Source organism: Argopecten irradians, chromosome 6 (assembly GCF_041381155.1).
Source record: "Argopecten irradians isolate NY chromosome 6, Ai_NY, whole genome shotgun sequence".
In the NCBI taxonomy this organism is placed as follows: domain Eukaryota; kingdom Metazoa; phylum Mollusca; class Bivalvia; order Pectinida; family Pectinidae; genus Argopecten; species Argopecten irradians.
The window spans coordinates 9,244,116-9,260,452 of NC_091139.1; positions in this window are offsets into that span (position 1 = coordinate 9,244,116).

Sequence of the window (16,337 nt, forward strand, 5' to 3'; positions counted from 1 at the left end):
ACTGTGAATAGTCTAATCAGCTTTTGAACAACTGGGTCATGATTTTTAGTTCTTTTATGAATTAGATTGAGATGAGATGAGAATGAGATTAATAGAAATGTTCACCCCTTTGGGGTGAGACAGGAGAATATCAAATAGAGGGGTAAGATTCTTAGTTGTCAAAGACGGTTAATTATTCTGTTTTCTCTTTAAAACCCTATGTCAGCACTTGCAAAGATCTAGTGTATTTGTCTTTACCCTACCGGTAAGATTGCGGATATCCCTGTCAGGGAAAGAGAAGATAAATACTCACATAATGTTAATTATTAGATGGTAGGTAAACGTTCACTCTTCTACAGAGAACATTATATAACCGCAGTGTAGCACCTTCTACATCATAGAATATTGTTCTCCTTTAAGATCGACGTTAACTACAAAACGATTGTGGATAGGATTGACTGACTCCGCAACAGAAGACCTATTCCTCACTATCACGGGCGATCCAGCGCCTTACTTCTGCTGGCACAACAACCAGCCCGACAACTACCTCGGCGAAGACTGTACTGTTCTCGAAGAAAAGAATTCAATCATCGCCATGAATGACTTCGCCTGTTACTCTAACGCGATCCCTCTCTGCTTCAAGTGGAATGCAACCGGTGAGTTGTGTGGATGGAGGTCATGCTAATCTGTCACTATACAACTTATTTATTGCGGGTTAAATGTCTAATTAAATTTAAAATAGCTAGGTTTCATTTAAAATATAAAACATTTTAAAGATTAAAATAAGTCATGACTTGCATACCTCTGTACGAGTTTTCAAGAAATTCAATTTTTATTATAAAGTCAAATGAACACTGCGTTCGTATGACTGTACAGGAACATATGTAACTGTAAAAATTGCAATATTTTGGAAGAGAACAATTTTCACTATCAAATCATTTAATGTATTTGACAGTATATACGATACTAATGGGAAGAGACTTCCCATGAACAGGTTATATTAATACTGTTCATTATGGTATAACGGACAATTAATCCAGAGCGTCAATCTGATGATAATGCATTTGCATCGTGATATTCCTTTTAAATGACCTTTACAATATAATTAATGTGAAAGTTGAAGTTTACGCAAGGATGAAAATTACACATACCATTAAAAACTTACCCAAGGCATAATATTTTGTGTATAGACATGTATAAAACTACGTATATTGCAAAATATCCGAGGGAGTGGATGACGGGAAAATAACAACAAGGCGATATGTCCACCTGTCCAAATCGCGAAAAAATACATTGAACATTTACAGTTGACCCGCGATAATCCGGACGCCGATAGTCCAGAAACTCACAATCCGGATGGAAATGTCAGGGAAAGGATTTCCATAACGTTATTTATACTCACTAATCCGGAAATTCGGATTCCGAATCCGGAACTCCATTTTGGGAACGGAATGTACTGGTACGGATTGATTAAAACTCCATACAGTTCGTTCATTTATGTATGTGATGTCTTATCCATTTACAGTTGTTATTGAAATGCCGACCACTAGTACAAGTAAGTATAATTTAATTCAGTAAGGAAGTCTCATAAGCATTTATACTCCCTATTAAACAGACTTAACTGTCAAAACAGAATCCCATGTGACAAAGAAAGAAATGATAAGAGATTTAGAAGTATAAATTTTAAATATTGGTCTTTATGACCACGCCATTTTTATCCCGTCTTTGAATATTACAGAGTTATCTTACTTGTGGGGCCATATACACAATCGGAACTCCGGGGATGTATAACATAACCTCGGATGAGATGGGTATAAGAATATGTATGAAAATCAAATACTGTCTTCGCTAAAAAAACCTAATCACATAAGAAAATTAATAGTTGAAATTATGAACATCTATAGTCGTATTTTAAGAAATTGAATGCAACAATATCACTATAATTAATTTCTATTTGTTTTCATACTAAATCCGACTTTCTGATTGGCAAATGGGTTTTTTTTCATATACTATGAAGAAAAAAACCGAGAATGACGCGAAACTTCGATGTTTCTGAGCTAATATATTACATAGAAAAACATTCTCTAATTTCTAGAAAACACTGTTACTATGACAACAACTAAACCAGCTATCGTCAACACAACTCGTCCTGGACCATCTCATACAGGTTTGTAGAAAACTTTTTACTTCTATGTAACTCTAAAAATTATAGCAGCAAATGGTATGATTATATGCTATTTAACCTCTAATATATTGTCACAAAAATGATTATAAAATTCTATTTTTATAAAACAAAGGTCCCACGGCGGCAATTGTCCCTGTGATAACAACTGACTCTGTCATCACAACTCCTCCATCAAATACAGGTTTGTACAAATCAATTTACTTTAATGTGACCATACAAAACACAGCGATGGTATAGTTACATGCATATGTATCTGAGGAAATAACATACACGGAACAAATTAATTAAATTCTATTTTTTTAAATAAAGGAACCACGGGGGAAACTGGTACTATGACAACGACTGACTCTGTCATCACAACTCCTCCATCAAATACAGGTTTGTACAAATCAATTCACTGTAATGTGACCATACAAAACACAGCAATGGTATTAGTACACGTATCTGAGGAAATAACAACCACGGAACAAATTAATTAAATTATATTTTAAAACAAAGGTACCACGGTGGGAACTGGTACTATGACAACGACTGACTCTGTCATCACAACTCCTCCATCAAATACAGGTTTGTACAAATCAATTCACTGTAATGTGACCATACAAAACACAGCGAAGGTATAATTACATGTATCTGAGGCAATAACATACACGGAACAAATTAATCAAATTCTACTTTTTTTAAATAAAGGAACCACGGGGGAAACTGGTACTATGACAACGACTGACTCTGTCATCACAACTCCGCCATCAAATACAGGTTTGTACAAATCAATTTACTGTAATGTGACCATACGAAACACAGTAATGGTATAATGACATGTATCTGAGGAAATAACAACCACGGAACAAATTAATAAAATTCTATTTTCGTAAACAAAGGTACCACGGGGGAAACTGGTACTATGACAACGACTGACTCTGTCATCACAACTCCTCCATCAAATACAGGTTTGTACAAATCAATTCACTGTAATGTGACCATACAAAACACAGCGAAGGTATAATTACATGTATCTGAGGAAATAACAACCATGGAACAAATTAATTAAATTATATTTTTAAAACAAAGGTACCACGGTGTGGTACTATGACAACGACTGACTCTGTCATCACAACTCCTCCATCAAATACAGGTTTGTACAAATCAATTCACTGTAATGTGACCATACAAAACACAGCGATGGTATAATTACATGTATCTGAGGAAATAACATACACGGAACAAATTAATTAAATTCTACTTTTTTTAAATAAAGGAACCACGGGGGAAACTGGTACTATGACAACGACTGACTCTGTCATCACAACTCCTCCATCAAATACAGGTTTGTACAAATCAATTTACTTTAATGTGACCATACAAAACACAATAATGGTATAATGACATGTATCTGCGGAAATAACAACCACGGAACAAATTAATTAAATTCTATTTTTTTAAACAAAGGTACCACGGTGGGAACTGGTACTATGACAACGACTGACTCTGTCATCACAACTCCTCCATCAAATACAGGTTTGTACAAATCAATTTACTGTAATGTGACCATACAAAACACAGCGATGGTATAATTACATGTATCTGAGGAAATAACAACCACGGATCAAATTAATTAAATTCAATTTTTTTAAACAAAGGTACCACGGTGGGAACTGTTACTATGACAACGACTGACACTGTCAACACAACTCCTTCATCTAATACAGGTTTGTACAAATCTAATTCAAAGTGGTTCTACCTATCTTTTCACAAATTGTATACAGTGTACAATGCATTGCATCGCAGTGGAAACAAAGGCTTCGTCAAAGTTAACGTTACTGATGGAATTACACGGCGTTTAAGTTAACATTCATTAAGTTTCGGTGATGTGCTATTCAATACATATAAAATACATGAAAGAATTTAATATATATAATTTGTATATATATAATTGTGTATCATAATTCTATCCGGGATCGTGTTTATATAATATCATGAAACTAAGCTAACCAGATATCATATAATATATTTTATCATGTTACCGATGTAAAAAGAGGTGTAATTATAGGATAATTCCTTTTTTTTTTAATGAATAACAGTTATATATTTCATATATATTATATATAACACAGGCACCACGGCGGGAACTGTTCCCATGACAACGACTGACTCGGTAATCGTCACCACAACTCCCCCACCCGCTACAGGTTTGTACAAATCTACATGTAGGCACTTTGAAGTGACCCCGATTGTCACGCATACAAATGTGTAAATCTTCATTAGTGTTATGAATGTTTTCCGAGTTTGTAAAATACACATAAAATTTAATCAAAACATAAAACATGAAATTGGATCTTGTTATATATTTTTGTTACTCATCATTTCATCCACCATATACGAAAAAAAAATTTATGACAACATCCATTTTCATGGAGTTGGCCCCCTGTGCTACTAACCCATTCATCTTGCACACAATTCCTGCAGTCGTTACAGGTTAGTAAACATATCCGTACAACCAAACCTGTATATAAATACCACCCAAGGGGCAAGGACAAGATGGCCTTTATAGCCAAGTGTTCTTTATATACAGATCAAATTGTCACAGCGGTGAAATCGGCCTTTTGGAGCCCTTCGAAATTTGTCTTATTTAGCAGTTTGTTTTTATGGAAATGTAGTCGCTAGGGAGGTTTGACTGCATTTTATATGAGATTAATATTCATATATTTACATTTACACCGCAACTCCACCTTATAACCTTACCAAATTAAATTTGCTTTATTCAGCGCATTTTACTTATTCTGCCATTTACTTATTGTGATGTCATTTCATTGTGACGTCACAATTATATCGTTCCAACGATCACAGAAAATGGCTGTTGAAATGGTTGTTCCGTCCTAGATGATAATGATTTGTATTTTTCATGACGGATGCCAAATATCTCGAGAATTAAAACAAAATTAGTTAACGTGAACTTTCTTTATTTAATTTCTTCATACAACAATATAATATATACAAGCGATATAAAGGAACATAGAAACAAGTGTCTAAGACACTTATGTTAATCTATGACCTTGATATTAATTTGCTTATACATTCTTTATCGGACAGCGTATAGAAAGTTTACTTATTCAAAGTTTGCAATATTGAAATTTAATAAATTGAAAAGAGTTTTCTAGGGAAACAAGGGTAGGAATAGTAAAATAAATAGGAATTAATGATGGAAAATGTAGAAATGGGAATTTTAGTGAAAAAAGGGGGGAGGGGTTGTAAGGTTTTGGTTAAAATATCATACATAGACAAATTTAAATTAAACAATAGTTGAAAATCTACCGGATTTAAGTATGTAATTGTGAACAGCTAAGCAGATTACCTTATTTTCGTGTACAGATAGTGTTTCGTTCCCAAAGAGAAGAAGGTCTACAGTAATAGTATATGGTAATGAACGTATAAATCATGTTCGAACTTCGTCATACCTAGTACATTCTAATAGGAAGTGAGAATTGTTTTCAATTAGACCACAAACACATCTTGGAGACTGCACGATATTTTTGTTAAAAAGGTGTTCATTGAGGGAACTGCATTCCATGCGTAAACGGGCCTGATAAATTTGTCCCTTAGGAGTTCCAAAGTTAAAATAAACAGGTATGTTTCTTGTCAAGTTTCTATCAAGAAATGATTTTAATACTGAAGTAGTTGGGTTAGATCTAATATTAGAAGGCAGTATGTTCCAGTGGTCTATTGTGGATGGTAAAAATGATTGTTTATAAGAGGTAGATTTACATAGAATTGTTGTAATGAATGTATGATCAGAGTTCCGAGTTTCATATCTATGCACATCTGAGACGGTGGAAGAAATTAGGTTGGATAGGTACATAGGTGTATGGTGGTAAAACATTTTGTGGAAGTGGATGATATTTCTGTTTTGTCTTCGATCATATAAACTTGTCCATCCTACTTCATGAAATAAATTTTCAATCAATACTAGTTAATTTAGTTGCTCCAGATACTATGCGAGCGGCTTCAATGTTAATATTTTTTAGTTTTTTCTCTAATTCTTTAGGTATGTTTCCCCATACAACCGTCACCGCCATGTTCATTTGCTCTTCGGAACGCTTCTCGAGTTTACACACAAGCACAATATAACATAATTTGCATAAGGTAGTCAAGGTATGTAAAGTCGAGAAGCGTTCCGAGAGAAAAATGAACATGGCGGTGACGGTTAAAGTAAGTGAGCTACACGATGTTTAAATGGAGTTTCTACAAAGTACGGGTCATGACACCTCCATAGGAGATTGTGGATGAACAAAGTTCTGGGTACTGTTTACCACCAAAAGCGTAGATTTTGTGATTTTGGCTTGGTTTTTGAGGTACCCATTACAGCCGAGACGACATTTCGACCGGACAGGGAAATGTCTACCTAGCATTTTTTCGTATATTTCCCGATTCATCAAGCCATAACTTCGTCAATACTTGGCCAATTTTGTTCATCAAGCACTCAATGGAAAGATAAATTATTTCTCTTTACGGTAAGATATCTGTCAATGTTGTATAGAACCCATTTATTAAAATAATCACGGTTTTAAAAAAAATAGGTCCGTTTTTCTCGACCGCCGAGTTCATACCCTTGATACTATGATATATATATGTATACTATTTGTTAAAAATTTTCGTGCCAGGTCCCTGTGCTACTATATATAGGGACGTGTCATCTGCAAAAAGTTTGATTATAGAATTAATTTCAAAAACAATATCATTGATATACTAGAAATAGTAGGGGGCCTAGGATTGATCCCTGGGGTACACCGGCTTTAATAAATCCCCAGTTTGAATTACAATTATCTAAAATTACTCGCTGTTTTCTATCATTCAAATAATTTTTAAACCAGTTCAGTAATTTCCCTTTGATGCCTAATTTAGATAGTTTGAAAAGAATACCTTTGTGCCAGACTCGATCGAAGGCCTTACCAACTTCACAGAATACAACACGGATTTCTTTTCCTGAATTTAGTGCTTTACCAAAATCATCAGATATATTTAGTAGTTGATTAACAGCTGAATCGCCTGGTGTGAAACCTTATTGATGGCTAGTTATGAGACAATTATCGCGCAAAAAAATATGGAAGTATTTAAAAACGCAACGCTTAAAGACTTTCCCGATGATACTAAGTAAAGATATTGGTCAATAGTTTTTCACATCTTCCTTATTTCCTTTTTTGTGGATTGGTGTTACATTCGCTTGTTTCCATATGGACGGTACTTAGCAAGGCTAGAGGGACATATAGGACTGACGCTGTTTCTTTAATATGCGAGGACTTATCAGATCAGGACCAGCGGCCTTGGAAGAATCTACGTTTATTAGTACATCTTTTACATCGTTGCTTGTTAAATTTATTTCACTCAGAGAGTTATGCGTAATAAAAGTGTTGTCTTTTGGAAGCAACGTTTTGGAGTCGTTCAATGAAGCTTGGCTAGCAAAGTAAGTGTTAAAGATATTGGTTTTATCAGTTTCATCATCGCCATAAGTGCCGTTATTTAGCAAGGCAGGAATTTGGTGACTACTTTTATCCAATTTAATAAAGTTATGTACAATTTTCCACCATGATTTATTTCGGTTAGAACCTGTTAATTTAAGAGAGAGTTTATTTAGATAATTTTCTTTTGTTTAAATTGTGTTTACGCATTTATTGCGGATACTTTTAAAGGTGGTGTTCAAGCTAATGTTAAAAATCCCATAGAAACTGCCCACAGCCCAATTTTCTTGAAACTTTGCATATTGAAAGTACTACTAGTTGTCCCTTTAAAATGACAATTCTTTTTCCTTTTGTGATTTGAAAAAAGACCAAAGGGCCTGCATTCTTTGTAGTCATTTTCATTAAAACTACCTGCACAAACATGCCAAAAAAGGTTAGCCTTTGTTAAATATTTGAGTAGATCGTATACTTTATATCTAAGTCATTTCTTTTAGATTTTTAACGTAAAATTTTGTTTGAAAAAATATTTTGTACGAAAAAGTAACACTTTTTGGAAAAAAATGAAAACGAAACATTGCTCTTTGTCATCTCATTTCACCCTGTTACTGGTTTTGTCCACAATTTTACCCCCATTTAAAAATACTCCCATGACATTTTCTGTGTATGTGTAAATTAAGTTCAAAATTAAAATCCGGGAAAAAACTGTTTTTGAGTGATTTCAAAATAGTGAGTGCATGTAGCAACGGACCACTTCTATTTATACCTAGTTATACATTTCCAGTTTATGATTCCAGAGTCCGATATAAGTGAAAATCAGTGTACAGTAATAATTTTAGATGCTAAATATCATGGTAACACCTTTTAAAATATTGGTTGCCATGGTAACAAAACGGAGGCCTCTGATTGGCTGAAATTTAAATGATGTCAGAATTAAGTGAAAATTGGTATATAGAGGTTACGAGGTATGCTGAATAACATGGTAACACTTTCAAAAAGATTGGTTGCCATGGAAACAAAATGGAGGCCTCTGATTGGTTGAAATTTAGATATTGTCAGATTTAAGTGAAAATTGGTACATATGGGATATAAAATATGCTGAATAACATGGAATCCTTTTTTAAAAGATTGGTTGCCTTGGAAACAAAATGGTTGAAATTTAGATATTATTAGATATTAATGAAAGTTGGTACATATGGGTTATGGGGTATGCCGATTGAGATAGTAACAGTTTTAAATACATTGTTGCCCTTGTGTCGAAATAAAAGCCGTCTGATTACTCAAAATTAAGATTGTAGCCTTTGTGGTGCTGGTATTATATTTAAATTATACATTATTTGAAAATCAAATGTAACTCTGTTTCCCTCTTTAATCATTTTTAATTCAATTTAAAAGAGTTTTTATCTACATAAGAGAGATGGATAATCTTTATTTGTATCTTTTGCGTTTAAGTTGCTGACGAAAATATATTTCTTTCCAATAATTATTTGATTTTTGATATGAAAAGAGAAACTATTTGTTTTGGTCAAGAGCATATCTAGTTGTTAGGCTTTTTGTACTGTTAGGGAAGATGCATGAATAGAAATGCAATAATGTTAGAGTGCATATGTTAGTTAACAAAAAATTCTATCACTAACTGTTGTTTTATCAACTTTAAACTTATGGTCAACTAGGGCAAATATTGATTTTTTAGAAAATTCCCCTTGCTACATTTCAGCCTATAAAATGCTATTTTCCCGGATTTCAATTTTTTTGAAAAAGTATATTTTATAAGATTTTACCTATAGCGTGTTTTTAAAATGGTTTAAAAGTGTGGACAAAATCGATAGCATGCCAAATATTTCGAGCAAACCTAATATCCTCAATTTTTATCTTGACAAAAAATTGAGGTCTTTTTGCTTCAAAATCAATTTGTCGTAAAAAATAATTCGTAAATATCATTATAAATGGATATGAAATAAAGAATGAAGTATCTTTTATTAACAAAAATAATTAAAAAATTAAAATTATGTTCAAAAGATGGACACAAGGGGTCCCCTTGCCATATACCCAAAGTAATTTTAGAAAACATCATTTCAGGCCCTTTATGCCTTTTTAAAACATACAAAATGAATAAAAAGCACATAAAAAGTAGTTTTGTACCTAGACCTTTAAAACTGCAAAATGTGAAAAATTCGGCACGTGGGCGGATTTTGCAACCCAACCTTTAGTCCAATTTTTTTGGTTATAAGACAGTTTCGTTTTTTATGCAATTTCTTACGTTTCGTAAGTAATTTTTTGATATCAAGACAAAATGAATCCCTACTTTTTACTGTGATCATTTTATTTGGAATACACATCTTTGCGAACTCGTCAATTGTATTAGTTAGTAAATTACATGATACGTCTATATCAAGTAAATCGATAAATGACCAGTCAGTTTCTCTAAGCATAATTCTTAACTGCTCAAAATCAGCATACTTAAACATCCATATATTACGAGTGAATGGTTTAGATGTGACTTTATTTACATTTAATATTCCAAAAATAGTACAGTAGTATCTTAAGGGTTGATCGAGGAAAGATTCGCCAATAAACGTAGGATAATATCGTAGGATTACTGACAAGGATTATATCCAACAACTAAGAATTACTTTCAGTGTAATGTGTACATTTACTCACTAATTGCATCAGATTGTATGTGTTTATGATATTTGCTAAGTGGCTTCGATGTGGATGATTACTTGTTAAGTCCATATTAAAATCTCCTGTTATAATTATATCTCTGATACCTGTATCAAATGCACGGTCAATTGATTCGATTCTATTCCAGAGTTGAACGCTAGAGTTTGGAGGTCTATAAAATGTACCGAATAGAAATTTCTTATGTTTGGACATAATTTCAGCCCACACACATTCAACGTTTTCAATTTCGAGGTCAATTCTTCAGTTGCAATTATTTTGTCAGATACATATGTTGAAATCCCGCCCCCAATTTGACCATCAAAAAAAACAAAAAGGGCTTTGAAATTCAGGGAGTTTAAGGGAATCATTATTATCAGACTCGTGGAGCAACTCTGAATGTGATATGTCTAGTTTAGGTTTAAGACTTTGGACATTCATGTGAACAAATGAAGGTCCTAGAAAAACTCTCATAAGAAAAAGAAGAGAAAGATGAAGAGGAAGTGGCTGATGATGAAGATGATGATGAAGATAAAGGTCCAGGATTCGTCTCGATATCGCCACATTTATAAAGAAGACATAGTAGCAGTAAGCAACAAAACTAATATATATATAACATATTTACAAAGTAATTGAAAGCCATACTTATTTTCCTTTATGCTATGCTTGATTTTGAACGTTAAACTATTGTACACGAACATAAGGTATATAACAATGGGAAGGAGATAATTTCCATAGCACATGTACTACAATTGGTTGATAGTGAATTTAAATATAGGCATTTAGACACTTTTTGGTTGACGATTATTAAATTATTATTATTTATTATGCCAACTGGACAACGACAAGTTCAACATGAAGCGCAAGCGCGCTTCATTAGATTCGACGTCGTCCAGTTTTCATTCATACTTTCATAATTGGTAATGAACGTACAATATAGTTCAATGATTAAATGACCATACAAATTTAGCACCAACTTATGAATCATTTTAGAATATTTGGATGCAACAAACTAAATAAAAAGAATGAAATTTACTCAGAATCAACAGGACATCCAAACTCTTGTGCATTTGCACGATGAGTTGCATTCTATTTTATGTAAGTTTTTGGTTGACACTTTTCAAATAAGCAAAACAGATATGTGCACTCATCGTTGGATATCTTCATCAGCTGAAGGAGCAAACAAATAATGTCTCCTTTCTGAATCGTAAAACTGCATACAATTCTCTTATGTTTTTCACGCTTTTTATCAGTACAATGTGACAGGTTGTAGTGTGCTTGTTTGGTGCCTTAGGTTGCATGCTTCAGTGAGAGAGCAAGAATGTCCACTATCGCAAAGAGACACAAAAGCAATATACCGCAACCTCTAATTTATGCAGGAGACCCTCGTTAAATGACCTTATTCGTCAATGATATGTATTTATGTATGATGGCGTAAATTTACTGTAAGTAAAGTACTCTACACCAACGTATTTCCGCTGCATTTCCATGCTTATTATATATATATATTATATGCTAGGTGTAATTGAACCCGAAAGTCAGTTGGTTGACAGTATTAAATTGTCTTTGTTTTTTTAAGTGTACCGTGATATTTCAAAACGCTTGCCAGGTGCATTTTTGTCATTTCTTTCAGGTTAGAAAGTGTGACGTCGTACTAATCATCGAAACGCTACATACCATACATACGCAATGCGTTATTGCATCATCAATCTATGTACCCAGGTTTTATAATCACGATTTATTATTTATCATGATTTATTATTTATCTAGGTATCCAGGTGTTATGTCCATGTTTTATCCTTTATCCAGGTGTTATGTCCATATTTTATCATTTATATATTTTATCATTTATCCAGGTATCCAGGTGTTATGTCCATATTTTATCATTTATCCAGGTGTTATGTCCATGTTTTATCATTTATCCAGGTGTTACGTCCATATTTTATCATTTATCCGGTGTTCTTTTATCATTTAGTGTCCATATTTTATCATTTATCCAGGTGTTACGTCCATATTTTATCATTTATCCGGGTGTTATGTCCATGTTTTATCCTTTATCCAGGTGTTAGTATATATTTTATCATTTATCCAGGTGTCCAGGTGTTATGTATATATCTTATCATTTATCCAGATATCCAGGTGTTATGTATATATCTTATCATTTATCCAGATATCCCTATTTTATGTTGTCCCTGTCCGAAGAAAACCTACAACACAGAGTATGTCAATAACACAGCAGCACTGACTCAACAACTGATGAAGCTGAAAAAGGAAACACTGGTACAGTCAAAGAATACATCAGGTAAATATAAACTCGAAAACAATTAAATCACAGGTAATGTATCCATATTGATGTAATAATTTCAGTATTCCAATTTACCTCTACAATAGCATCACCATGGATACCTTTTACTGTAACAGATATGACTAAAATATTTGATTATTCTGTTGAACAGCATACCGGAATTCGTTGATGTGTGCCAAGGATGACAGGCCCTCAGCAGTCCACTTAGGTATCACAGCTTCTGTGATTGTCTTCTCTGTACTCGGGGCAATTCTCCTCATGGACGTCGCTACCATGACGCAATCTTTAGCTCGTCCAATGCACTCAAAGATACGTTAGCTCGTTCTATGCGCCAAAAAAGACGTTAGTTCGTTCAAGGCGCCCAAAGATACGGTAGCTCAACGACGATCAAGTTCGGAGATACGTTTGAAATTTGTGAAATAACACTTAAAGCGTCACAATGATAGGACATTTAGGACGCATTTGACATTGCGTTGAACATGTAGATATTCCATCCTAGACATTACCAATTTAGGTGAACTGTATGTAATTCTTGAAGGGAAATCAAGCAGTGCTGATTTCAAGTTATTTAGATACAAGCGGGGTATGTGTATGTGTTAGATTATGAATAGTACTTTTAACAAAAAGTGTTTTCTTACGTTATCATTGTAGTATAGTATAACAAGAACCTCGCTGTCAATCGGATTTTCTTCTAACGTATATATATTCCATTTCCCCATATTGTCGATCAGATTATGCATAATTGACGAAACCAAAGCCGGAATAAATCGGTAAGGAATGAAGAATCTGAACAATATATATAGCTATCATTTCACAATAATTTTATTTTTATTAGATTTCGCACTCAATCCGACTTTCTGATTGGTAGATACTTTTTCTTCATAATACTATGAAGAAAAATTCCGAGAATGGCGTGAAAACTCGACGTTATCATGAAATCACAATAATGACGTCGACATTGCGTATTGATTTCGAAAATTAATCCATTGGAAAATCAATGTAATAATACGTTAAAACGTATATTATGTTATCTGGGAAAAAAACAATTTTAAGCATTGATGTCACTATTTTTTTAACTTCATCGAGTTATGAAATAAAGTTTGTTTGCAAACTCTTGTGAAATTCCGCCAAGCGGATTCACAGTTTGCAAACAATATACAACCATTTTTATATTTTTACCGCATTACATTTTGTAAAGTATTTTTCCATCGCTCAATTAAGTTATAAAATGTAAATACTTTATTTTTATTTTTGGTAGAATTATTTATTCTTAATAGTAAGTATTAAAATTGTACACCATATATAACTGGATGTTGCTAGTAGTGTTTATGTCATTGTATTTACATGTGGAACTTAAATAAAACATTGATTGATTGACATTTTGTAAAAAGAGTATTATTTCTTCATTTTCTTTCAAATTGACATATACATAATAATGAGTTGCATTTAAATAGCAAACTACAAGAACAATTAGCATATAATTACATGATGATAACATACATTTATCGTCAGTTAATAAGATAATAAAGTTAAATAAACTCGTGAATCCAGAATAAAGATGTGTGTTAATTGTGATATAACACATACGAATTCTAGAATCGCAAATTCTGAGGAAACAATAGGTCGAGATGAGCACAACCGGCAAAGTTTACTCGGGTATACATGGATGCATGAATTTTTGATAATCTTAGAGAAACCTCTGTTCAAAAGTGCCAACATAATCACATAATCAAAGAAATGTGGTTATTATATAATAGTATAGTAATTATATATTATCAGATAACAATATTTTGTTTATGAAATATGACTGAGGAATTAAAAGGAATTTTATTCGATCAGTGTAAAATGAAGGATTCCTCAGTACATAAGGATATAATCTGACAGAGATTGGAATAAAGTGTTCAGTTCTGTTTCAGTTCAGTTCAAAATCCGTGCAAAACCACAACATAAATCGTTTATAAGACTTTTATTATTAATCTTACATGTCTTAAATCAAAAACCACAAAAATGACACAACTCATCAATATTTTTCTTCAGTTTACACACAAACCATGTTGTTCATTATTTTAAGATCTTCATAATTTTTCAGAGCAATTGATCATAACTTATATGGAGTCATTACATTATGAGAAAACAGAAATCTTGTAAAATATTCACCGTTTTGCATTCTGTTACAAATTTCATTTCCTCCAATTAAAGATGCTCCACCGCCGACAAAGCATAAATGATATTCTTCATATGAACAATAATTGGTGTTTAATCGTGTATATATATGCCTAATTAAAACAAAAATAATATAAAATAATTTATTTCGCCTTTGGTGCATGCGCAATCATTACTTCATTCCATATAGGATATAGTGTCACGGAATTTTTTCGGGATGCAATTAATTATTTTTCATATTTTGAATTTTAATTAAAATTAGAAGCTCAAACTTTTTAACGGTAGTAATGGTGTAAAGTAAGTAACTTTTGTAACTGAAGAAAAATACTAAAACGTCTGCTCCTGTTTTTGATAGTGAAAAAATACCATTTGTCAGCGGTGGAGCCTCTTTAAGTTAAAGGCAGCTATATATAGACGATTGAATTCTGGACATTGTAAACGATTTGGATAATTAGAATAAAAATTAAACTACAATAGATAATTCAACAAACCATATTTACGAAATACAGTATTATTGGTTGATCGATATTGCGCGTTAACATATATATTGTAGTTTGTCATTTCAAGTACAATATTTAGTCGACCAAAATCAACCAGAAAGAAAGCATGTACATGTAGCAATATTTGACAAAAATGCTTAATTACTAGACACGAATTCACTAGAATATCCTCCGATAAATGAATTATCAAAAAAAAAATGTAAAAATCTAAATTATGGAGTTAATAGTGAAAAGTAGCTGTTGCCTCAATAACATTGCACTTGTAGGGCAACAATTATCTGTTGCGCAATTGATTTACTCGTCATGATAATAACAAATAAATAAGTGCATGTTTACTTGCTGTCCTCATAGTAGCACAAACAATTTTCAAGGTTAATTCCCATTCAATACTTGTTTAAAAATGTCTGGATAAGGGAACTTTACAGCTAGCCTACTCTAATGCCTTATGAATCCGAAGTGACACATTTTTATGCATTATACTTCCATTTATAGCACCATTTTGATTGTATGGACTGAAACTGAAAAGTACTCAATAATGACTCGAAATAAAGGACAATCTTCAGACTTATTTGTCTTTCAATTATTGGGTACCTCTTTCAGTTCATAATCGATCCGATATTTCATTACAGCTTTTTAAACTTTCTGGTATAGTTTGTTGTAATCCGGAAGTCTGTGGAATAATACATGCCATGTGGTGAGTTATTTACTGTTGACAAGTAACATTCATACTCAACTTCTGTATAGGATCGGTGTCCTTTTGATACCATGTACTGAGTTTGGTGTACGGAACACTCCGAATATTTATGAAATCTTTAAAGTGTAAAATATGTATCAATAACAAAATCGTTTTAGTTAGTGAACCACTATTCCTAGTCCGCTAAACCTGCCTATATTATTAGGTTCTTTTATCTATTTTTTAACCCCCCCCCCTCCCCTCCCACCCTCTTTAATATACATGTAAAGGCAAAATTAAAATTAAAAAGCCTAATGACTACACCATGCATTCCCACTTACTGAATGTCTTTTTTAATCTAGATTTAAAGATTACAAAGAAAGCGACGCCCAACTTCAAAGTAACACAGTCACCACAGTGT